At 48.5% G+C, this 23,670-nt stretch overlaps 1 protein-coding gene and 1 long non-coding RNA gene across 6 annotated transcripts in view; one reads left to right on the top strand and one right to left on the bottom strand.

Moving 5' to 3' along the window:
• LOC107196678 overlaps positions 1-12,761 on the top strand; it is a 15,539-nt gene extending 2,778 nt beyond the window's left edge. Inside the window, exons 2-3 of one of the 4 annotated variants that reach the window (XR_003044087.1) lie at positions 1,280-1,573; positions 12,645-12,761. This is a non-coding gene — a long non-coding RNA (uncharacterized LOC107196678). Of the gene's footprint in view, positions 1-1,279; positions 2,715-6,526; positions 7,051-12,644 lie in introns of those variants that run through there. The other 3 variants (XR_001518108.2, XR_001518109.2, XR_003044086.1) reach the window with 3 other exon arrangements.
• The window catches only part of PPP2R5C (protein phosphatase 2 regulatory subunit B'gamma), a 126,773-nt gene that overhangs the window by 87,572 nt on the left and 15,531 nt on the right, over positions 1-23,670 (bottom strand). For both annotated transcript variants that reach the window (XM_025041975.1, XM_025041976.1), the window contains exon 2: positions 22,067-22,229. The gene's annotated coding sequence lies outside the window, so the exon portion shown is untranslated. The remainder of the gene's footprint in view (positions 1-22,066; positions 22,230-23,670) is intronic.

Genomic DNA, 23,670 nt, shown 5'->3' with positions numbered 1-23,670 from the left:
AAGAGCGTTCTGTTTGGCTGTCAGCGTGCATGGAAAGCCGAGGCGTTTTCCGGCTTTCTGCAGTCTTCGTTCCTCTGTAACTTTTAGGCAAAGACCTATCTCTTAGGGACAGAACTGGGGCCACATCTCCGGCCGGACTGTAAACGGAGATACCAAAAAAGTGTGTGTGTGTGTATGTGTGTGTGTGTGTCCACGAGAACTTTCCATTTCAGCGTTTCCCTAACAGGTACCCTAAAGTCAAAGTCGACGGTACCTTCTATCTGCCTGACCACCTCCTATTTTCTATTCTAATTACTCTAACGTCTATCATTTAGCAAGGTGGCAATCCGGGTTTTTTTTTGTTTGTTTGTTTTTAAGCAAATGGCTACTCAAATATTGCACAATTCCAATTCATTACTTCGGACTCTTGTTCAACCTCTCCTACTACCAAGTTGTAAACTTGTAACCCTCAAACACTGTTTTTTTTCTCGACATTAATTTTTTATCGAAATGATTCAGTTAAAAATTAAAAAAAATTTTAGATTACATGGAAAGCGAAAGCTTCTTTAAATTTAGTCTCTAGAAAGTAGGAGTTAAAAAAAGCCATAAAATAAAATTCAGTGTTTATTTTTGTATCTTACAGATGTTAACGTGTTACTCTTAGATACTGTTTTAGATACTTTGTTGAAATTAAAAATATATTTCAATTATTTTTAAGGAGCTAGTATTAACATCTATTATTCAGATCTTAATTTCCTATCTTTAAAAAGGTTAATGAAAAAGCTGTTCCAAGAAGAAAGACATCGTTTCTGAATTGTAATATCCTTGGGGGCGGCAAGGAGTTCGGGTAGGGTGGGAGATGGGAGGGGCTGGACGGCTGATTCCCTACGACACCTCATTATGAGCTCCAGATAGAAACAAATAAGCTCGAAGAAAAAGCTCTTGGGCAGGCAGAACTGAAGAAGTTCCTCACTTCCTCACACGCACACCTGTCTGTCCAAACCACGCCTTCTCTTTGTAATCTCTCACCGGACTCCCCCCACCCTGAACAAGAATGCAGAACCCCTTTGGTTCCTAAATGTAATTAGTAGTGAGAAACACCTGGCACACGGCTGGGGTCAGCAGCTACACCTGTGGGCCGGCACCTCCCACTTGGCTGCCGGAATGAATTGCCGTGATGGTTCAGGGGCGCCAACTAAATGCCCCTTCATTAGGAAGAATGTAGTTGTCACTGTATCAATAGCCATGGAAGAAACAAGCACACGAATGGAAACCCAATCACACCCCTCTCTTTCCGCAGAGCTGAAGGATGCTGCTGGATCCCATGGCTGGCCACGGAATTATTTATGACGAGCAATGGGGAGCGGGCGCCGCCTGAGCACACTTGGCCTCACACCTGCCTGGCTCGTCTGCCACCTGGACAGCAGACACGGCTTAGCAGAAACAGCCCGTGCTTGGAGTCAGGCGATGCCAATTCCGACCCTTTGGGCTCGTCAGATGCTCAGATGCAGGGAGGACGGCTGCTCTAGGACTCAGTCCTCCAGGACTCACCATCACCTCCTCCCCCAGGGAGTAATGCTGGATAAACTCAGACGTAAGTGCAGTTAGAAAGGAGCTGTGCAGGGGGCTCGGGACGTGCCGACTGCAGGGTTGTACTTTAAAAAGCCAGACCTGCCCTGAAATCATTTAATGTTTCATCTGAGATGAGAGGGGATACGTGCTTGTCCTAAAATTGTGCTGATGAATCGGAATGCAGAAATAAGGGAGAAAGAATCCTAGAATCATTATATAAAATATACAGATTAGAAGTCAAAGAAAAAGCGAAGACGCTCTGATGTATTTTTCCTAATGGTCTCTGATCAAAGGAATCCACCTTTATTAGTGATTTCTTGCATGCTCTTTGAAAGTCTTAGGCGTATAAAGTAGTTCTTTGCAGTGGTCCCCAACTTTGTGGCACCAGGAACCGGTGCTCCTGTGAGACCCTAATGCGTGATGATCTAGGGCAGAGCTGAGGTGGTGATGCCAGCGCTGGGGAGCGGCTGCAAATACAGGTGAAGCTTTGCTCACCCGCCTGCCGCTCACCCCCTGTGGTGCAGCCCGGTTCCTAACAGGCCACAGACCAGGACCGGTCTGTGGCCGGGGGTTGGGGACCCCTGCTTTAAAGGACTCAAAGACTGTGATCTGGAGATCACCAATGAAACATACTCTATAAACACACAAATCAATAACACGGAGGAAAAAAAGACCTGAACAAGTAAAGATAAGGTGTGTTTCTGAACTGAAAGCACAAATACTATAAATATGCTGGTGCTATTTCTTCCCCAAATGGCTTTACCGTCAAAATTCACACGGGTCTCTTTATTTTTCTGGGTACCTGACAAAATAATCCTAAAGTTCACCTGGAAAAATAAAAAGCAAGAAGAATGAGAACACTTCCAGTGAGAAAGGCTAGTCCTGCCAGCTATAGAATGTATGAAGTAACGACAGTGGACATGGACTCACCAGGCGAGTTGACGGGACAGAAGTAACAGCTCCCAAATCGAAAAGTATATTTATACAAGTGTAATATTTATACAAGTGTAATGAGAAAGAATGAAGCTCCAATCAATGAAAAGGGGAAGATTAGGTTAACTGGTTGGTTTACACGTGGGGAAAAGACAATTTAAGTCTTCACTACACATGAAGATTTGAGCCGCGTTTGTTAACAGTTAAATAAAAACAAATCAAAATCAAAACCCTAAATCTCCGTAGCTTTTAGAAGAAAAAGGAAGTATCGATTCTCAAATTAGAAAAGAATATTTAAAAACACAGCCCCTGAGGGATATTGTTCACATTAAAAAACGTACGAATTTATGTACGTTCCCTCTGAAAAAAAGGAATATAAATGCTATAAATACAAGGAATTAATAATACACTATGATTAATTGGAAAAAAACTGAGCCTTTGATGTTTGAGTGATTCAGTTCACAAAAGAACTATAACTGATTAATAATTGTATGAGAAAGTATTTCTTTGCCTATCAAATCAGCAATAATTTTTAAAAAATGATAATACTGGTAAAGGCATACTGTACCTCTGCCAAAGAATCTATAAATTATTCTGATCCTTTTGGAAAATAATTTGGTAATATGTATTGAGATCCTTTAAGTCATTTTACTTCAGACAATCCATTCTAGAAATGTAGCACCCATGAGAGAACATCACATTTTTTTAACTTTTAAACACTGTGCTAACATACACATGACAAAGTTGGTCGTCTTAACCCTTTCGAAGTGTCCAGTGCAGTGGCGTTCAGTACAGTCACACCGTTGTGCCCACCACCGTCCATCCACAGAGCTCTTCATCTTGCAAAACAGGAGCCCGTCCCCATTAGACACTCGGTCCCCGCCCCTCCCCCGGCCCCATGGCTCTGCTTTGTCGCCACAAGTGTGACTCCTCCAGGTGTTACATGTAAGTGGAGTCATACGGTGTCTGTCCTTCTGTAACTGGATGACTCCACTCGGCGTAACGGCCTCCAGGTTCATCCATGCGTCCGCACGCCTTCCCTTTTTAAGGCTGAATAATATTCCACTCCACGGATGGACCGCGTTTTGTTTCATTTGTCCCTTGATGGACACTGGTTGCTTCCACCTTTTGGCTGACGTAAACAGTGCTGCTGTAACGGATACGCAAACATCTATTTAAGTCTCTACTTTCTATTCTTTTGGGTACATCCCGGGAAGTGGAATTGCTGGAACATATGGTAATTCTATTTCTCATTTTCTGAGGAACTGCCACACGGTTTTCCACAGCGGTAACATCATTTTACACCAGCAGTTGCACAAGGGTTCCAATTTTTCTACATCCTCACCAAGGATTATTTTGTGTTTTTTTTTATAATTAAAAATTCTTTTTTATGGTGACATTGGTTAATGAAATCTAGTAAGTTTCAGCTGTACATTTTAACAGTAAGGCAGATATATATAGTTACACTGTGTGTTCAGCTCTCATAGAGTTCTTCCTGTCCCCACATATTTGATCCCTTTACCCCATTACCTCCCCCCTCCCCCCAGGTAACCACTAGTCTAGTCTGCTGTCCATGACCATGAGTCTCTGTTTGTCTGTCCTGTTCATTTGTTGCTTTTAGGTTTATATCCCACATATAAGTGATATCATGTGATTTTCAACTTTTTCTGTCTGGCTTATTTTGCTTAGCATGATCTCGAGGTCCATCCACGTTGTCGCAAATGGCAGTCTTTCATCTCTTCTTACGGCTGATTGTTTTTTTTGTGTTTTTTTGATAGTAGCCAACCTAACGAGTGTGACGTGGCATCGCACTGCGGTTTCGATGTGCATTTTCCTAATTATTAGTAACGCTGATCATGTTTTCGTGTGCTTATTGGCCATCTGTAGATCTTCTTTGGAGAAAAGTCTATTCAAGTCCTTCACACATTTTTTAACAGGGTCATTTGTTTTCTTGTTGAGTTGTAGGAATTCCTTATAAATTCTGGATATTAATCCCTTATCAGATAAATAATTTCTAAATTTTTTTTTCCATTCTTTGGGTTGCCTTTTCACTTTGTTGTGTCATTTCGATGCACAGAAATTTTAAATTTTGATGTAGTCCAACTTATCTATTTTTACTTCGTTGGCTGTGCTTTTGGGGTCGTATCCAAGAAATCAGCAGCAAATCCAATGTCATGAAGCTTTTCTGCTATGTGTTCCTCTAAGAGTTCATAGTCTTAGGTCATTGCTCCACCGAGTTAATTTTTGTATGTGGTGTAAGGTAAGGGTCCAATTTCATTCCTCTGTATGTGGATATCCAGTTTTCCCAATACCATTTCATGAAGAGACCGCGCTTTCCCCATGAGTGGTCTCGGCAGCCTTGTTGAAAACCATCTGACCATACCTGTGACGCTTTATTGCTGGGCTCTCTATCCGACTGTATCGGTGCATGTCTCTATGCCAGCACCATGCTGTTTTGATGGCGATAACCGTGCAGTAAGTTTTTAAAATCAGGACATGTAAGACCTCCAACTTTGTTCTTCTTTTTCAAAATCGCTTTGGCTATCGGGGTTCCTCGAGATTCCATGCGAATCTGGGGTTGGATTTTTCTATTTCTAGAAAAAAAACACCGACGGAATTTTGCCAGGGACTGCACAGAATCTGTGGATCCGTCTGGGCAGCGCTGGCGTCGTAGCAATACTAAGTCCGCCGATCCGCGGACACGGGTGTGTCCTGGTTGGTGTCTTTCAGCCGCGCTGCCTAGTTTTCAGCGTGCGGGCCCTTCACCTCCTTGCTTAACGCGATTCCTGACGGTGGTATTCTTTTTAAGAGCATCCCATTTTTATTTATGATGCTACACATCAGAAGCGACCTTAATTTCAAAAGGATTACATAAAATAGTACACGCCCATCAAAAATCTTTGTAAATGTGTAACATGAAAATATAAGTGAAGAGATATAATTTTCCAGAAATAATATAATTTTAAAAATAAGCACTCCCAAAATCTTGACAGTAGGACAGTGCCGAGGGTTATGGCTATGGATGGTTTTTCTTTCTGAAACTGTATTTTTCAGTATTGCTAAAATAAGTACATAATACTGTCGTGAAAATTAGAAGCAACAGCTGAAAAAAAGTACAGGTTAAGTTACAGCAGGGAGAACCCCTTAACGAACGCGGCCCCTTAGGCACAGGCGAAGAACAGCGAAAGGGCTATTTATGGGAGCCCAAGAAACAGGATACAGATGGTTTACTGTAACGCATCACGGAGATCACGTGTGGAAACACACGCAACAAACGTTAGCCTGGATCGGGCACGACAAACACGACCAACACGTTAGAGGATGCCGACTCTCTGTCTCAAAGAGTCAGCGTGGGCTTCTGAGCTCCGCGCTGCCGTCGCTGACCTCTGCTTGCGTGAGCTACCGGGGTCGTTAGTCTCCGGAATGCCTTCCTCCCTGATGACACCAGCTCTCAGCAAATGCCACCCAGCAGCGGCTCCTCAAGCAGCTGCGTCACTGGCTCTGGGACAGAGTTTTCACGGCCTGCTCGGGGAGAGGCCTCCTGGCCATAACACTGCTCTGAGCTCCGCGCTGCCGTCGCTGACCTCTGCTTGCGTGAGCTACCGGGGTCGTTAGTCTCCGGAATGCCTTCCTCCCTGATGACACCAGCTCTCAGCAAATGCCACCCAGCAGCGGCTCCTCAAGCAGCTGCGTCACTGGCTCTGGGACAGAGTTTTCACGGCCTGCTCGGGGAGAGGCCGCCTGGCCATAACCCTGGGGCCGGACCCTCTTTCCTCACCAGCAAAAGGGAATGTACGTGGTCCCCCCACCTCCTGGCTCGTTCGGAGCCACAAATGTCACAGACGAGGTGAAGTGGAGGAGTGGGGAGGGCGCGGCTGTGAGCCAGGTAGGCTCCCAGCGCAGGTCACCTCCTTGGTCCAGCCACTACAGGTGAGTCGCAGGAACAAGTGACACCGAGCACTTCAGCGAGATCCCTCAGGCCGCAGTGTGGGGGAGCCACTGAGGGCCCCCCTAGGAAGCCTTCCCCATCCCTCTCCCCCAGGCCCGGGCCCAGAAGGTGCCCCGCACAGAGCCACGCAACCACCCCAGCTGAGTGGCAGACGACCCGGGCAGCAGCATCCGGTTCTGACCCCACAAGCCCTGACCACCCAGTAAACCTCTTCCTACAGCCCGTCGCCAAGAGCAACATGCCACCTCGTCACTGGAGAGGCCCCGTCCACCGTGAACACGGACGCCCTGTCCAGCATCGCAGCGCGCTCTCCGCCAGCCACGGCGGCCCCACGCGGCCGGACCCCATCTGTCACCTGCCTCCCCTTCCTGCCGTGGGGCGCACCGCGAGGGCCCGGGCCAAGCCTGGCGCGGAACGGCATCTCTGGGGCTCAGGGCAGCGCCCCAGAACTGAGGGCACAGTCTGTTCTTGGCGCGTCCCCACCCGACATGTAACCATGGCCTCAGAGCTCTCAAACCGTTCCCTGTCCCCGTCGCTCTGCGCCGGTCCTGATTTAAAAACAAACGGCCTGTGACACATCCCACTGATTTTATTTCTAGGGAGCATTTCTGAATAAAACTTACAAATTTTCCTTTCTAAATGTAGCCGCAGGTTTTATTTTTCCCATCCCCGGGCGATTTTCTAGGCAAATGAAATACGCTCATAGTTTAGCGAGGGGGTTTTACAGTTTGTTTCATGAAAATACAGCCAGTTTTGGACCCAGGAGTGGCTGCGCCCGGCCGGGGGGCCGGCGTGGGGGTTTTACAGTTTGTTTCATGAAAATACAGCCGGTTTTGGACCCGGGAGTGGCTGCGCCCGGCCGGGGGGCTGGCGAGGGGGAGCCCTGAGCGCGCTGCTGGGTGCGGCGCTTCGGCGGGGAGGGATCTGACCTAAAAATCCAGCCCCACTGACAGTTCAAAACAGACTTTTTCCCGAGGCGATCAAAGATCCCTAGCGTTAGCCGTGTTCGAAGGTTGCCAGGGGACTTCTGCTGCCAAGAGCAAAGATAAAGGGACAGGCGCCGTGGCCCGGAGCGAGTCCTAAGAGTGACTATAAGGGGCAGACGAGCTTGTCCCCGGGAAGGCCAAGGAGGCAGGTGTGGGTGGGAGGCCTGGGCCGCTCTGTCCCCCGCCGGGCTGGGGACCGCCAAAGCTGGGCAGGTCCTCGCGGCCCGCCTCATTCTGAGAAGGCAGCGCCCGCTCAGAGAACAGAGCGCACGTGGCCTCTCGAAGTGCTTCCGTGTCCACGGTCGGTGACAAGGTGACAACCCCCGTCTTAGGACGAGGAACCTGAGGTCGAGGGGGCGGTGACTCGGGACCAGAGGTGACGTCACAGCAATTCCACGGAAACCGAAGGGGCTGGAAAAGGAGAAGCCGAGGCCCGAAGGGCTTCTCGTTCCTTCACAAACGTGTCTCCGGGCCGCCTGGCAGGTGTGGGGCTGGGCACCAAGGACAGACACGCAGGCGGTGGTGACCCTTCCGACAACTGAGGCGCCGTGTGCAGTGCGGCGCGTTCTGCAACCCGATGGCCTTCGAGGGACTGGGGTAAGCGAGATGTGGCCACCCACACAGTGGACCAGCACACAGTCGTGAAAAGGAAGGTCATTCTGACAGGTGCCACAACGTGGGTGAATTTTGAGGCCATCATGCTAAGTGAAACGAGCCAGTCACAAAGGACAAATTCTGTGTGATTTCACTGACACGAGGGACCGAGGGGCGTCGGGATCACAGAGACAGAAAGCAGAACGGTGGTGCCGGGGGTGGGGGATGGTGGTGGTATCAGGCTCAGGGCTTTGGTGGGGACAGTGGTGGGACAGTGGTGACGGGCACACTGCAGGGCACACGTATGCAACGCCGCTGAACTGTACACTTACCAAGGCTTAAAATGACGCGTATTATGCCAGGCGTACTTAACCACGACTGAAAAAGATAAGGCGGGCCTGAGCCCAGACGGTTCCAGAGACGCTGGAGGACAGAACCAGCAGGGCGTGCGGCTGCCTCTGGGGGAGGCAGAAAACCAGGGCCTTAGGGCCCAGAGGGACTGGACAGAAGACGAGAACATCCCAGAAAAGGGTGTGTGAGAGAGAGAGAGAGAGAGAGAGAGAGAACGGGAGGGAGGGAGGGAGGGAGGGAGGGAGAGAGAGAGGGAGAGGGAGGCACACACAGAACGCATGAGCGAATGGGAGCCGAATGCAAGGTGCTGGGAGAAATCCAGGTGAGGTCTGGGTGGGGGGAAGGCCTGAGCTGACATTCGATGTGAGATCACAGCTGCCAGGTGAGACCGATCTCCAGTGGGGGCTCGCAGAGAATGACAGGCAGAGGCCTGAGACTCACCCCTGGAGTAACGGCCACGTCTATGCTGCGGCTTGTGGTTGGGTCCGGCTGTTTGACACAAGACCAGCTCTCAGTTATTTGCAAGAGCTGCGCTAGTGGCACCTCTGCTGCCAGCAGCTGGCAGAATGTGGCCAAGAGGGGCCAGAGCTAGGCAACCCCGGGGGCTCTGGGTCTGTCGGCTCCCTGCGGGCGAGGGCCATGTTTGCTCATCATCAGCATCCCGACCACCTCCCCACGTTCCGCACAACCCAGATGGCCAATGAACATTCGCTGGAACTGGCACCTGCCTCACCAAGCCCGGGGCTGCTTCCTCTCATTACTGTGTCGCGGGAAGACATGGAAATCGAAGAATGACAGAAGACAAGACTGGACCACAGAAGAAAACACTGGTGAAGGCAGCATTTCTCACCCAAGAGAATTAGAGCAGGTGCTCTGTGAACTTCTCTCTCCATCTTTGTTATTCTCCGGCTAACGGGCCAGAGGCAAAGCCCATCTGAATAGATGCGTGTTCATCAGTAAGCAGCGAAACGGGCCACGTGTGTGGCAAAACTTTCAACTGTATCAGACAATAAATTCCATCGAATGAGGTTGAAGTATTTTATTTTCACAAAAGCAGGGCAAGATATAGAACATTTTAATTCCCACTCAAAAGCCATTTTTAAAAAATTCAAGTAAATTCTCCCAACGCCAATGTAGCAACTTCTGCAAAAGACCAAATACTTAGTAACTCTCAATTTCTGCCCCAAGATTTCCCGTTAACTGCTATTAAGTCCTACCTTGTTCCATCATAAGGTCGACTTCTGCCAGGCTTTTCTTTTCTAAAACAGGGAGAACGCCTCAAGAAACAGAGTCCGCAATTAATTTACTCCTCCCATAAGTCACTTAAAAAGTGGTCTCTTCATTGAACATTTAACACTTCTACCTTACAGACCAAAAATGTTAAATAAAGACTCATTCAGAAAAATCTTTGAATGAACAGGGCCTGGAGACTACATTCGGCCTCACTTAAAAAAAGACTGAACTATAGTTGACATACGATATTATATTAGTTCCAGGCGTACAGCGCAGTGATTTGATATCAGTATACCTTATGAAATGATCATCGCAGTAAGTCTGAATGACGTCACCATGCAGTTACTGCGATGTTACTGACCGCGTTGCCTATGCTGTACATTACACATCCCTGTGACTTATTTATCGTACGACTGGAAGTTTGTTCTCCTTAGTCCCCTTCGCCTCTTCTGCCTGCCCCTCACCCCCTCCCTCCCGGCAAGCATCAGTCTGTTCTCCGTGTCTACGAGTCCGTTCCCGTTTTGTTGGTTTTTAGGTTCCATGCACAAGTGAAATCATATGACATTTGTCTCTCTGATTTGTTTCACCAGCCTCACAGTTAAATAAATTAAAATAGGAAACACTTTTTTCCACTTAACAAACGACTAGGGCTTTTGAGGGTGGCCGGTACGGGGAGGTGCGCGGGACAGGCATCTCATGCGCCCTGGGTGGCATCTGTGCGGTGCCACCTCTCCGGACGGTATCCACAGGGCTTTGAAAACGCAGGGTCTTTGATCCTGGATCCAGGATGTCCTTTCCTTGGATCCAGCTGCAGGAAAGGTTCAAAGATGTGAAGAGCGACAATAAAAGATATTCACAGCTCAGCTTGTAAGAGCTGCCAATGTGGGGCACCCGCGGGGTGATCGTGGGTGTCAGAAATACAAATGGTTGTGAACGACCACGTTTCTGTTTCCATAAAAGTCAGGAATAAGATAAATGTGCCACTTCCACTATCACGCGGAACTTCTTACTGAAATTTTCAGTCAACTCGAGAGAAAGACACCAGAGGTATAAGAATTAAGAACGAAAGGGTGAGGTTATCTTTCTGTGCAGATCTAATTCGCTACCTGGAACACCAAAAAGAATCAACTCAAGAACTGCTTCAAACAATAAGACAGCCCAGTGAGGGCGCAGGACGTGAGAGACACAGAGAAACGTTTAGCAGCTACTCAGAAGGCATCACAGAAGAGAAGACCCTACTTGGAGTAACAATGATAACAGAGTATCTGGGCATATACTCACCAAGAAATGCACAAAACCCACATACGGGACACTCAAAAACACGCTAAAGCGAATAACATGACCTTGAACACAGAGATGCAGCCGGCTCCCAGACAGGAGGAGCAAACATCCTGCAGAAGCCAACCCGCCCCGGATGCTTTTAAAACCGGATGGGATCCCAGTGGAAACACCAGGAGCCTGCTTTCCATCAGTGGACGCTGCCGTCTCCCCTCCCGCGGTCAGCCGTCACGGCGGGGTCAGCGCGTCCCCAAAGAGCTGCACGGCGCACACTTTTCGTCGGGGGCCTGGGCTTCGCAACATCCGGTGAGAGTCCGAGGGGCCGTTCTGAGCGGTGGGGACGCTCACAGGCTGGTGATGGCAGCCAAACACCCTGGCTCCAGAGGCTCTGGGTGTGTCACGTGTGCCACTGCGGAGGTGGACGCAGCCGTGAGGGCGAGGCCACACGAGGTGGATGGCAGAGCTGGAGTCAAAGAGGGCTGTCCCAAGAGAAGAGTCTCAGGGACCTGGTGCCCTCGTAACTGGGGGACGGCTGGGGCTGGTGCTGAAGGAGGTCTGCGGAACCCCACCTGGCAGGCTGTCTAGGACAGTGCGGGAACGCCGATGCGACAAATCATGACTGACTGAGGCAGTGGTGGGGGCTTTGCTCTCGTAACCTTCGATGACCACGACTCAGTAGACGAGGCGGTCATGCAGAAACACCGTGCCATGAACGGCCACGGCCGTGAAGGACGGGAAGCCCTATCTAAGCAAGAGATGGCCAGCGCTTCGTCCGGCCACAGGGGTCAGAGAGCTTCTGGAAACATCGTTGGTGATGGCGGAGGTGGTTTTGGTGGGAATGACAACTTTGGTCGTGGAGGAAACTTCAGCAGCCAAGGTGGCGGGGGATACGGTGGCAGTGGGGACGGCTAGAATGGATTTGGTGACGATGGAAGCGATCGAGAGGTGGCGGAAGCTACAGAGATTCTGGCGATCACAACAATCGACCTTCAGATGCTGGGCGCACGGAGGGGGAAACTGGAGGCTGCAAACAGACGGAGCTTCGCTCGCCCGCCCACCGCTCGCCTGCTGTCTGGCCCCTTCGGTGATGGAGGCCAAGACTCTGCCAAACCATGAGGCCAAGCAGCCTGTCGGTTCCAGCAGCAGTGATGGCCGTGGCGCAAGGCTTTAATGACTGCCAGGAATCAAAGCTGAGCGGGAGAGGAGAGCCAGAGAAGGGACGGGGAAGCCACAGGTCACAGGAGACTTGTGAACGCAGCCCAGTGTGCTGGCGGCCGGCCTCGCTGCTACAAACAAGACGTGTCTTAGGTAATAATACTCACGTACACGGGTGGAAAACTCGAGGACTGCATTTGTGACTAATAATGTAACAGGTTATTCTAGTGTCTGTTCTGTGGAAAGTGTAAAACAGTCCGAGAAAGGGCTTTCGTGTAGATTTTTTTTGTACTCATGCTGTTGATCGCTAAATGTGATAGTCTGATGACGATGAATACGCGGCCTTAACAGAAAGAAACGGACAAAAGCCAACCGCTTTTTCTACTGTGAGACGAGCCTATTTAAAGTTACTGTTTGCAATAATATCGATACTGTTATTGTGAATTGTTTTAATAGGATATAGCAATAATTGTGCCAAGGATGTTAGAAATCAAGATTTTTCAGTGTAAGATAAAAACTATGAAAATTCAAGGAATAAGTGAAAATACTATAGTGTTAAAGTGGAATTAGAAATATCAATATGAATGCATAACTAATAGATATTTATGTTCTAGCTCCCGCCATCGAAAGACCTAAAAGCAGTATCAGCCCAGAGGCAACAAGCACCTTTAGTACTCAGATTTTGGTGTCTTACATCAGCGGTCCCCAACCTGTCTGGCACCAGGGACCGGTGCTCCTATGAGAATCTAATGCCTGGTGATCCGAGGTGGAGCTGAGGTGGTGACGCCAGCGCTGGGGAGCAGCTGCAGACACAGATGGAGCTTCGCTCGCTCACCTGCCACTCACCTCCTGCTGTGCAGCCCGGCTCCTAACAGACCACTGACCAGTACCGGTCTGCGGCCAGGGGTTGGGGACACCCGTTTTACATCATTTCCCACTGGAAGGAATCAGGCCTCTTTGAAAAGTGGCCGATTCCAAGTCTGGGGTGGGGAAAGTAGGAACAAGTCTGGGGACATCTTACTGTACCAGAAATCAAGGAATCAAAAATAAATGAGGCCATGTCAAAAAACACACACAAGCTCGCCTAAAGGGCACCCAGGTGTTAATACTACGCATCTACAATCAGAAAGAATGATTTTAGTAGATTAAAATACATCGATATTAATGAAATACTTGAGTCTAAAATAATATTCGAAAAAGGGAAAGCCAAAAAAAAAAACCACTTTAGTTTTTACCATTTGAGGGAAAGTGATAATTAAAAGGCAAGGAATTCAACTTATCCTGACTGTGTCAAGATGACCAAAACTCTCCAGTTGGTAAGAAATATTTCTGCTTTCAGAAGGAAGCCAGATTAAATGTTGAGGTCTCTAGTGAAGCTACTGTCTCAGGCAAGGATTACCAAGTGGTGTAAAGCGTTCGCATACGGTTGACAGGATGCGGAAATGTACCTTGCCGATCCCACCAGTTGCAAAGCAAAACTTCACTGTACAACACTCCATCTGTCGTCACCCTATTACAGGGGTAAAATTCAGCATCACTTCTGGTAGTCACCAGACAGTCCACATCGCCCACAATAATGACACTATCTCCTGGGTCACACGGCATCACCGCTGACGGATTCCATCCAAGAAGGTTCTGTTTACAGTAACTCCGGGGAGAAAGGGGGCGGTTTTACCCGACCAGTGGCTCGGCTAACAAGTCATCACCATGCTGTGATTCTGCTGGCACACCCAGACCAGCAGTGGCCCCGGTGTCTGGCAGGAGCGAAAACAAAGCCCTGTTGAAGATACTTTTATTCTAGGTTTCAATTTATTTCAAATACTTGACTACAATGACCAGCACAGCGTAAAAAATCATCAGGTACACAAGGAAATGAGACATCATGAGCCAACTGTGACAAGGACTTCAGAATTGGGAATTATCTGACACAGACTACACATAAAGTGGTGTGCTTGCTATACTCAGAGAAATGATAAGTTTGATGGCATCTGCAAGGCAACAGGAAAATACTTTTAAAATCACAGTGCAGATTAACAACAGAAGTTCCATAAATGAAAAAGTGTATCAGTAAAATGAAAAGCTCAATAAATGGGTTTGACGAAACACATATTAGACAAACCAGAAGATTCTCTACGAGGTAACAGAAACTGAGAATGGTCTTTAGAAAGTTTGAGAGCAATTTAACAAGGTAATTTTATGTGTATTGACTATAGTAATAAAATAATTTGTGGCTGCATTTTGTATTTCATTTTTATAGTGATTTATGTTTCCTGTATTTGTACAATATAATATTATACTGTATAACATAATATTAGTCTGTGATGAGTTGAAAATTAAGAAAAAAAAAACTGGACCTCACCATGGATAATGTGAGAACTCTGGTGAACACAAAGGATGAGAAGTACGGATGAAGACTAAAGAAAGACAGTAAATAAGAAGGTCCAACACATCCGATTAGAGCCAAAGAAAGAAGAGACCAACGTAGAGATCACAACTGAAGAAATAATAGCGGGAATTTTCCACAACTGAGGAAATACAGCAAGCCGCAGGTTCAAGACGAATGCCCCAAAAGACTGACAAAGAGCCCCCGCCCCCGCCATCGCCTGGACGCCTCGCAGTGGAACTGCTCAAAAGTCACGGGCACGGACAGAGATCAGAGCCGTGGTCCGAAACCACACACGCCTTCGCGGAACGATGCTGGCTCCTCAGCACCAACGCAGGTCCAGAGGCTGTGGAGCGCCTGCCCCTCACTGTCCTCAGGAGGACGGCGCCACCTGCCAATTGATGCTCAGAACATCTTCCGAGAATGACGGCGGCAAGGGAAAGACGTTTTCTGGGCAAACGAATAGAGAACTTGCCACCGGTGGACTCTCGTTAAAGGAAATGCTAAGTGATGTGTTCGAACGGGAGAGTGGTCCCCCACGTCAGAGACCCAGAGAGTCTGCGATGCATAAGGAGCGAAGGGGAGAGCGACAGACGTGCGGTCAGTCTGTCCCGCTGAGGGGACAGACGGCGCCGCGGACGGCTTCAGGGGCCCGATTCAACCATCTGGCACTAGTAGCATTATTCGTTTTAATGAACAGACTTGCATTTTCGGGTTTACAGGAAAACCGAATGTAAGATACAGCGAACTCCCACGTGCGTTTCTCCTCCAGCTGACTAACATCTCGTATCATGTGTCACGTGTGCTACAAACGATGGACCAGCACCGGCACGCACGGACCCACTAAAGGCCACGGTCACATTAAGGTTCGCTCTGTTTTACGGTCCATGCGAAATGCTATGGATTCCCCCAAACACTACCATACAGAATGGCCTCGCCGTCCTTAAACTCTGCTGCGCTCGGCGCACCCCTCCCTCCCCTCGAACCCCTGTAACCGCTGTTCTTTTTTTACTGTCTCCACACCTGTGCCTTTTCCAGAACGTCACGTGAGTGTGATCACGCAGAACGCCACCTTTCACTTGGTAGTACGCATCCATAGTTGCTCCGTGTCTTTTCATGGCCTGATGGCTCATTTCTTTTTAGTCCTGAATAACATCCCACGGTCTGCATGGACCACAGTTTATCTGTTCCCCGACTGAATGACATCTTGGTTGCTTCCAAGTTTTGGCAATTACAAAAAGTGTGGCATCGTTTTTAATCTCTCCAAATTCTTGCATAAGATCAGACAGAGCAACTAAGACGACAAAACCAAAAGCCCACTTGCAAGATCTACAACAAAATTAGGTGAAAACGTGTCCCCATAGACAGGTGAACATGCGGAGACGGACGACCAGCAGCTTCAGCTCTGCGTGCCATCAGCGTCTGTGCGGGAAGGAGATGGCAGAGAAGCCAGGCTGTCCTCTGGAGCCACAAGCTCAGAAGCACGTGAGCAGGGAGCTGGGGGAGCCCGCCTGAGGGCAGCAGCTGAGAATGGGAGGGGTCTGTACTGCAGAGGGGGAGAGTAAGGCCACAGCTAAGTCCGAAGGGTCTGCAGCCCACCTGGGCCTGGGGACCCGCAGAACTCAGCAGCCGAAGCTCCCAACCAGGACTGGCCACGCCGGGGAGAAACTGCTGGAGAAGAGCCCCAACTGTACCGTGGAAGGCAGAGAGGAACTGTGGAGAGCAGGTCCAGACAGAAGCAGGGGAAGAGGCGGACTCAGGGAGCGCAGGTAAGCCGCCCTGTTTTTGCAAATTTCACGAAAATGACCAAAGCTCGAGCCCAGGTCCCTTCTCTCTAATCTCTCCCTCTCCCTTTCTCTCTCGGCACATGCGCGCGCACACACACACGCACACACACGCACATGCGCACACGCACACAAGCAACAGGAGGGATCAAAGACAAGTCCCACACAGAGTTATCATGAGAAAAAAGAGAACGAGGAACAGAATGACATCTCTGCAGACAGTGAAAGCACGTCAGAAAGACATCCCGCAGAAGACACTGAAAATTATACCCTCACATTCCAAGATGAGCCAAAAGGCACTGAAGGATCCTATGACGTGTGAAAGGGCTACGTGAATCTTCAACAGAAAAACTCAGAAATAGGGAGCATAACTCTGTAAAGAATTAAAAAGGAAAATTTCAGAAATGAAGATTCACTGAAGGAATATAAGAGCAAATAAATCCAATGTAAGATGTCTTACAAGGGACAGTATGAAAAAGAGAAAGATAATTTAAATTAAAAACAAATGAAAAGCACGAAGAGGAAAACAACAAATATAAAAACAGGCAAAGAGTCATTATTTATACAAGAGGAGTCTCCACAGGAGAAAACTAAAGCACACAAACAGAACAAATCCTCAAAATAATGATCCGAGAAAAAGAGATGTGCTACTACGTATTGAAAGAACACGACATATATACGGAAAAACCAACCCAGAATGATATATTCTGAAATCACTGGACTTTGAAAAAAAAAAAATATCTAGGCATCAAAGCAAACAGACCAAGTAGCTCAGAAGGGAGAGAAAATTAAGCTGACATCGGTCTCCGACGGCAATGCTTTATTACAGAGGAAATGGAGTAACATCCTTAAAACACTCATGAAAACGAAATGCGCCCAGGAAACGAAATGTTTCCTAACCAGACAGTCCTTGACGTCTGAGGTTGAAATCTACCGCGGAGAAGGCCAAGGCGACGGGACGCGCGCCGCGTAAACACGTGCTGGGCTCGACCCTGGAGGCCGCGGCCTACACAGGCATGGGAGGGGGAGACAGTCTGCGACGGCCGTGCGCCCCGACAGCAGGAAGAGCAAAGCCGTAAAGGGGGGAGGCGCAGAAAATGAAAACATGCAAAAACCTTTACCCTTAAAATCATCGCATGGTCATGATGTTTGTGTCATTTTCTGAGAAACATACTGTGTGTAACGTAGGGTAAAGCAAATGAATAACGATCTGATATTTAAATTCTATTCTCTCTCTCTGATGAACTTGAGAACTAGAAATCTTGGAGTGACAGAAAGAAGACATAAGACAGAAGTTACATAAATGCCTGTCAATCTGAATCCGAATTGAAAACATCGTATGAACTCCTGCTGTGCTATATCCTGAGCAAATGTATGTTCTAGTTTGGTCCACGGAAAAGGCCAGTAAATGAAGACCATTCCAGTAGCAACGGGGATCCTGGCACCCAGACAGTGGTCTTGAAATGCCGTTCCCCGCTGAAAGCAACCAGGACTTCTTAGAGAACGGCTGATTCTCAAATTTATAAGGAAACGAAAAGAACCGAGGCAGTTATGAAGGAAAGGCCGAGGGGCTGACGCTGCCAGACACGAAGACGCGCTAGGCTGTGTTAGTGGCGTGCTGACACCAGGGGCCACACCAGCGGAACGACCTAAATAGAATTAAACCTATCAAACTTCTATGAGAAAACACAGGGGAAAAACTTTGTGACCTTGGGTTAGGCAGAGTTCTTGGATACGCCACCAAAAGCAAGATCTATAAAAGAAAAACGGGATAAATCGGACTTCTTAACTTCAAAACTTTTGTGCTCCAAAGAGCAGAAAAAGACCAGACGTGAACTGGGAGAAAATATCTGCAAATCCTCTGACTGATGAAGGCCTCTCACCGGACGATGTGAAGAACCGTTCCCGGCCGACCCGTGAACAACACGAGTTTGCGCTGCCAGGTCCACTTACACCGGGATTTCTTCCAATAAATACTGTAAATGCATTTTCTCTTCCTTACGACTTTCTTAATTTTATTAGTTTTCGCTTACTTTATTCTAAGAATATAGTAGATCACAGAATTTTTGACTGTACAGGGGGTCAGTGTCCCACGCCCCACAGTACTCAAGGGTCAAGGACGATAAGAAGAGGAGGCCAATTTAAAAACAGGCCAAACTGTGACAGACACTTCATTGAAGGAGATCCAGAAACGGCTAACAGGCACACGAAGGGACCCGCAACATCCGCGGTCATTAGGGAAACGAAACCACACGGAAATGCCCCCATGTGCCCACGAGAGGGGCCACAGCCCGAACGACGGACGCCAGCAAGGACCGGCGAGAATGGGACACACCGAGACCCTCATGTGCTGCCGGGGGGAACGCAAGACGGTGAAACTGCCTTGGAAAACAGTATAGCAAGTTTCTTAAAAATGCGGGACATCGGCTTACCATACAAGCCAGCGATTCTACGCCTAGGTGTCCACCCAAGAGAGAGGAAAGTATGGATTCAGACAAAGACCTGGATGTGCATGTTCATAACGGCATTCTCTGCAGTAGCCAGAAAACAACTCAAAGGCTCATCAGTTTGTGAGTAGATAAACAAAAGGTGGGATGTTCATCTAACAGATTACTCAGCAGTAGAAAGAAACGAACTACTCAGTGTGGGTGAGCCTCGAAAACATTATGCTAGGTGTTTACAATGAGTGCCTTTTATAGTATGAAATCATGCTTCAATAAAACTAAAAAAAATCTATGATTTGACTAATATGGATAGAGCTGCAGTTATGCTCAGGAATACATACTTTAAATTCTTTTATTATTAAAAACAAACTGAAAATAAGCGACCTCTGTATTCGACTTAACAAATCGGGAAATAATAAAATAAAATAGGATAAAGGTGGAAATGAATGAGAATACCGAGATAAACAAAATCGTCAGAAGAATAAATGAACTCAATAGGAGACGTCGCCACCACAGATGTGGACAAAATGAAAAAATTCATTAAAGGACATAATGTACGAGTTCATACACGATCTTCTCTAAATTGACCCCCATGCAAGGAATCTACAGAATTATCACTGAGGAAAGCGCTAGGCCCAGCCGAGTTCCAAGATGACCTTGAACCCCGTGTCATGGACTGCGAGACCACACAGGCTACTCCACATCTGATCCACGTCCGATTACTGCCGAGATGCGGGTGCATCTTACAGTCCCTGCCATCAGATGGCAGCCCGAGAGAGCTGCGTAGAACCTGCAGGCCACCTTCGGGAAAGAGCACATGCTAGTATCGACACAGCTTAGATCTGATGAAACACAGGAGCGTGAAAGGGGAGAAAACTACAGACCAGCCTCATGCAATAAATAGAGGCAGAGACTCAGGAGAATTAGTCAACTGAACCAGATAAAAGTAATCGAACACTGCGACGATACTGGGGGTCGGTCCAGTAACGCCCAGGGACAGTCCGAAATCAGAAAAATCTATCGACACACAACTATATGAACATCTCAAGGAGTAAAATCACATGGCATCTGATAAAATTCAGCAGCAGTGCACTAACATGGCAGCAGCCAGCCAGAACGGGGGCCGGACAGAGCCATGTGCAGGTGGACCTCAGAACATCAGCACTCTGGGTAAAGGGCGACTTACCAGAGACCAAGGGCCACTGTCACACGAAACAAGGAAATGCTCAAGCCTTTTACCAAAAGGGGAGAAAGCAGGGAAGCGCTCTCATCTGTGTTATCTCTGTGTTACTGGTCCCAACGGCATAATAAAATGAACATAACTGATATATATTGGCGTAACTATTGGAAGAGAGATGAAAGTATCTAATTGCAAATGACAGGACTACATATGTAGATGCCAGTTTAAAAATTACTAAGATTAATAAGCAAAGTTGGCAAGGTGACAGAATAAGAAAATATTAGAAAACCAATAACTTTTCATTAGATTAGCAAGATTTAATTAGAAGCAGAAATGGAAAAAATATAACCCAGTCACAAGAGTAACGAAAACTATAAAGTACTTAGGAGTAAATTTAATAAAAAGGTAGAGACTTGGAAAAAAAAAATCTTATTAAAAGCCAGAAAGCAAGCCCCAGAGAAATGGAGGCGATATCACCTTCCTGGATGAGAGAAGCGTATCGCCAAGTGTCACTCTGCGTCAACTTCGCATACAACTTCGCATACGTTCGACTCTGGGGCCCTCACCCTAGTTCCCTCCATAAGGTTTTCTGGACTAGACAAAATTATTTTAACACACATACAGAAGCACTGATGTTGACAGCAGCCGAGAAAGACAGATCAAACGAGACCAGTGAAGGCGCCGGTCTGATCGGAGAGAAATCCTCCTGGACGTGCGGCTGCGCGACGAGACATGTGCCCACTGGGAACGGTGCGGGCATCTGCATGTCAGCATCACTCGGTACGGAGAGAGAGAGACAAAACGGGCTAGCGAAACAGGCCTGGAGAGGGACAGAGCGGACCCCTGGGGACAGGCAAAGGCGGCCGGGAAGGACGCACGCGGGGCTGGGCCTCTGCGCCTGGTACGAGGGCGGGGCACAGGCCCCGATGGCGGGAGCCAGGCTCTGGCTGTGATGGGTGCCGGGGAGTGGTCATGGGAAGCCTCCTCCACGGCAGCGTCCCCGGTACCCTGGCCGGCCTCCGAGGGTACTGGAGGGGATCGGACGCAGGCACCCCACTCCCGCTGGCTGTCCCCCCATCGGGACAGGAAGCAGGCTCCGGCAGAGCAGGCCCAGTCCCAGACCAGGGCTGTTTCTGCGGGTGCTCAGCACAGAGTTTGCTGAGTGAATGAACGGCGTAAGAAAGGCATGGACGATTTGCGGGGGAAGACTCCTCAAAAATGAGCCAGCACGCATATGACCCACTGCAAGGCTAAACCACAGGCAAGCCGGACGCGGATGCGAGCTCTTCACACTGCAGTGAGTGGATTCCAGGCAGGGGAGGGGCAGGAAGCGCGTCCACGAACCACAAGCACCCGCCTCCAGCACCCTCCCCGCCCACCCCAACCCCCGCGCCCTGTGCCCAGGCGGGCACACCTGCACCGCGGCCCTGCTCTCTGCTCTGCGCGGTGTGGAAGGCACTGGGACACGCCTCCGGGCTCTCCCTGAGTCCGCATGAGATGGAAGCTAACCGTACAGACCCACCCATCGTAGAGACCCACCCATCGTTACGCATCTAAGGTATGCAAACGTCTGTGTTTATCACACCTGACACAGGGGCAGCAAACATAAAGGTTTTTGGAAGTTCACGTTTGGCTCTGGGGCCCTCACCCTAGTTCCTTCCATGAGGTTTTATGTACTTCAGTCTCCTAGAGGGGCATTTTTAGGGACGGAACGTCCTCGGCTGGAAAGGGGAGACTGAGCCATTTTGCGGAAAATTAGAAGCACGGAGCACTGTTGCCTGATTCACCTCCAACAGGAAACCCCGGTAGAGGTGATCCCCGTGACCACAGCAGAGAGTCCGCGCAGGACTGCGGTTCTGGCCCTCACTCCTGCCATTCCAGAAAGCCCGAGAGGTCCCACCACAGGTTTCCCCAATGCTCCACTTGTAGCAACTCCTTAAACACTGCCTAGCTTAATTACAATGGGTGTGAAAAGACTTTAAGTCTTTCCTCTGTTACTTTTTTAGTGTATTATACCAACAATATATTCACAATTAGGTTTTTATCTTAAATAGCTCTGGAGTTTAAAGCATTAGTTGAGTAAATAAGTTAATGGCATTCAATCTAAAAAAACACTCAAAAAGAGAAAAGATGAACCTAGAGAACATGAATGCAGCCAAGGTCTAAGAAGCTAGCAAACTACCAAAACGTTACTCCTCCCTAAAGAGGCAAAATTTCACTTTAAAAGACAAATGTTAAAAATTACCTTTTAAAGATGGTAGTTTCTGAAGTTCTCTATTATTGCTGATGCTAAATCTGGAGGAATTCTGCCGTTTTTCTTTCTTCACTATGGGCTGAGGGATTGGCACTTTTATTTTATTGGATGCTGTGGCCGGGGCAGTAATAAGGCTGTTTTTCTTGCTGGGAATCTGTTTCCAAAATAAAAACAAAAACAAGTGAATACGTCACATGACTCGATTTTACAACGTAATTAGAATATGGAAAGAATATAACTAAGTTTTACTCCAGGACAGTTGCTTCCACTCTACCATAAACAACATAAACATAATTCCTCACAGCCGGAGTCTGAGGCGACATCCCACCTCTAGAAATGCGAGCTTTCGAGCCACAGATGTACCTAATTTCTTTTATCTTCCTTTCAATGTTTGACTTCTAAACATTTACCAAATAGGCTGATGTACGCGCATAGGCTGATTATAATAACCCTTCAAAGATGTTCATGTCCTAATCCTTGGCACCTGTGACTACATTGCCTGACTCAAGAAAAAGGATTTTGCAGATGTGATCAGGTTAAGGACCCTGTGATGGCAGGTGGTCTGGGGTTACCGGGGTCAGTCCCATGTAATCACAGTTTCTTTATAAGACAAGAGAAAACAGTGAGCAGATGGAACAGAGATCAGAGAGAGACTGGAAGATGTCACGCTGCTGGCTTTGAAGACGGAGCCAAGGACCATGAGCCACGGAGTGCAGGTGGTCCCTAAAAGTTGGGACAGGCAAGGAAACATCCTTCTCTGAGCTTCCGAAGGAACCAGCCATGCCGACACCTAACTTCAACCCCATGTCAGGCTTCTGACCCCCAGGACTGGAAAAGAACAGCTTAATGTCCTTTTAGGCCTCTACGTTTGTGTCCCTTTGCACGGCAGCGGCAGGCAGCCAGCGTAGCTGAACATCTCCGAGTGACAGGCTGGCCCTGCTGGATCCCCACTCGGCCTCTGACATCAGTAAAGGCCACAGAAAAGCACTTCGGGAAGTGCCCTTCCTCCTGGCTGCATGGCGACAGCTGTGCTGTGCTGCCCTTCGAAGGGCAGCTGACTGGCAAGGTGAGGGGCAGCGCAAATATTCAAGTGGAGTGGACGAGGGTTGAGGGCTCACGCAGCAGAGTGGGGGGGTCCCCTGTCATCCATAGAGGCCTAAGGGGACCACCTAGCCCAGGGCGCCCTGTGGAGCTCCGCTGCTGTGCTTGGCCCCCGGCAGTGACAGCTGACAGGTGCTGACAGGTGATGAGTGTCGACCATTGAGATTCTTTATGCGGGGAAGGAACCCGCTCCTGCCCCGCCCTCCGGTCTGCTCAAAGAAATGGGGTTTGAATCCGCACGTCTGCTCGTCTTGGAAACAAACTCGCCAAGCCCCTTCCGATCACGCGGGGCCAAGGAGGGGCTGACCTGCCCACCTGAGCCCCAAACTACCTGCTCCCGCTCTTGAATGAAATTTACTAAGAAGTATGCACTGCTTTACTTTTTAATAAGGTGCTTAAGAATGCTATGCCTGGGAAGAGTTTTCCAAGATGCCAGCGCGCTCCACGTACACGGGGCCCCTATGGGGAGCGAAGGCCTGGGCTCCCGCTCCTCC

Source organism: Pteropus alecto, unplaced genomic scaffold (genome assembly GCF_000325575.1).
Source record: "Pteropus alecto unplaced genomic scaffold, ASM32557v1 scaffold8, whole genome shotgun sequence".
Classification (NCBI taxonomy): Eukaryota; Metazoa; Chordata; class Mammalia; order Chiroptera; family Pteropodidae; genus Pteropus; species Pteropus alecto.
Note: the sequence above shows the minus strand (reverse complement) of the source record. Positions and strands in the feature narration are given on the sequence as shown.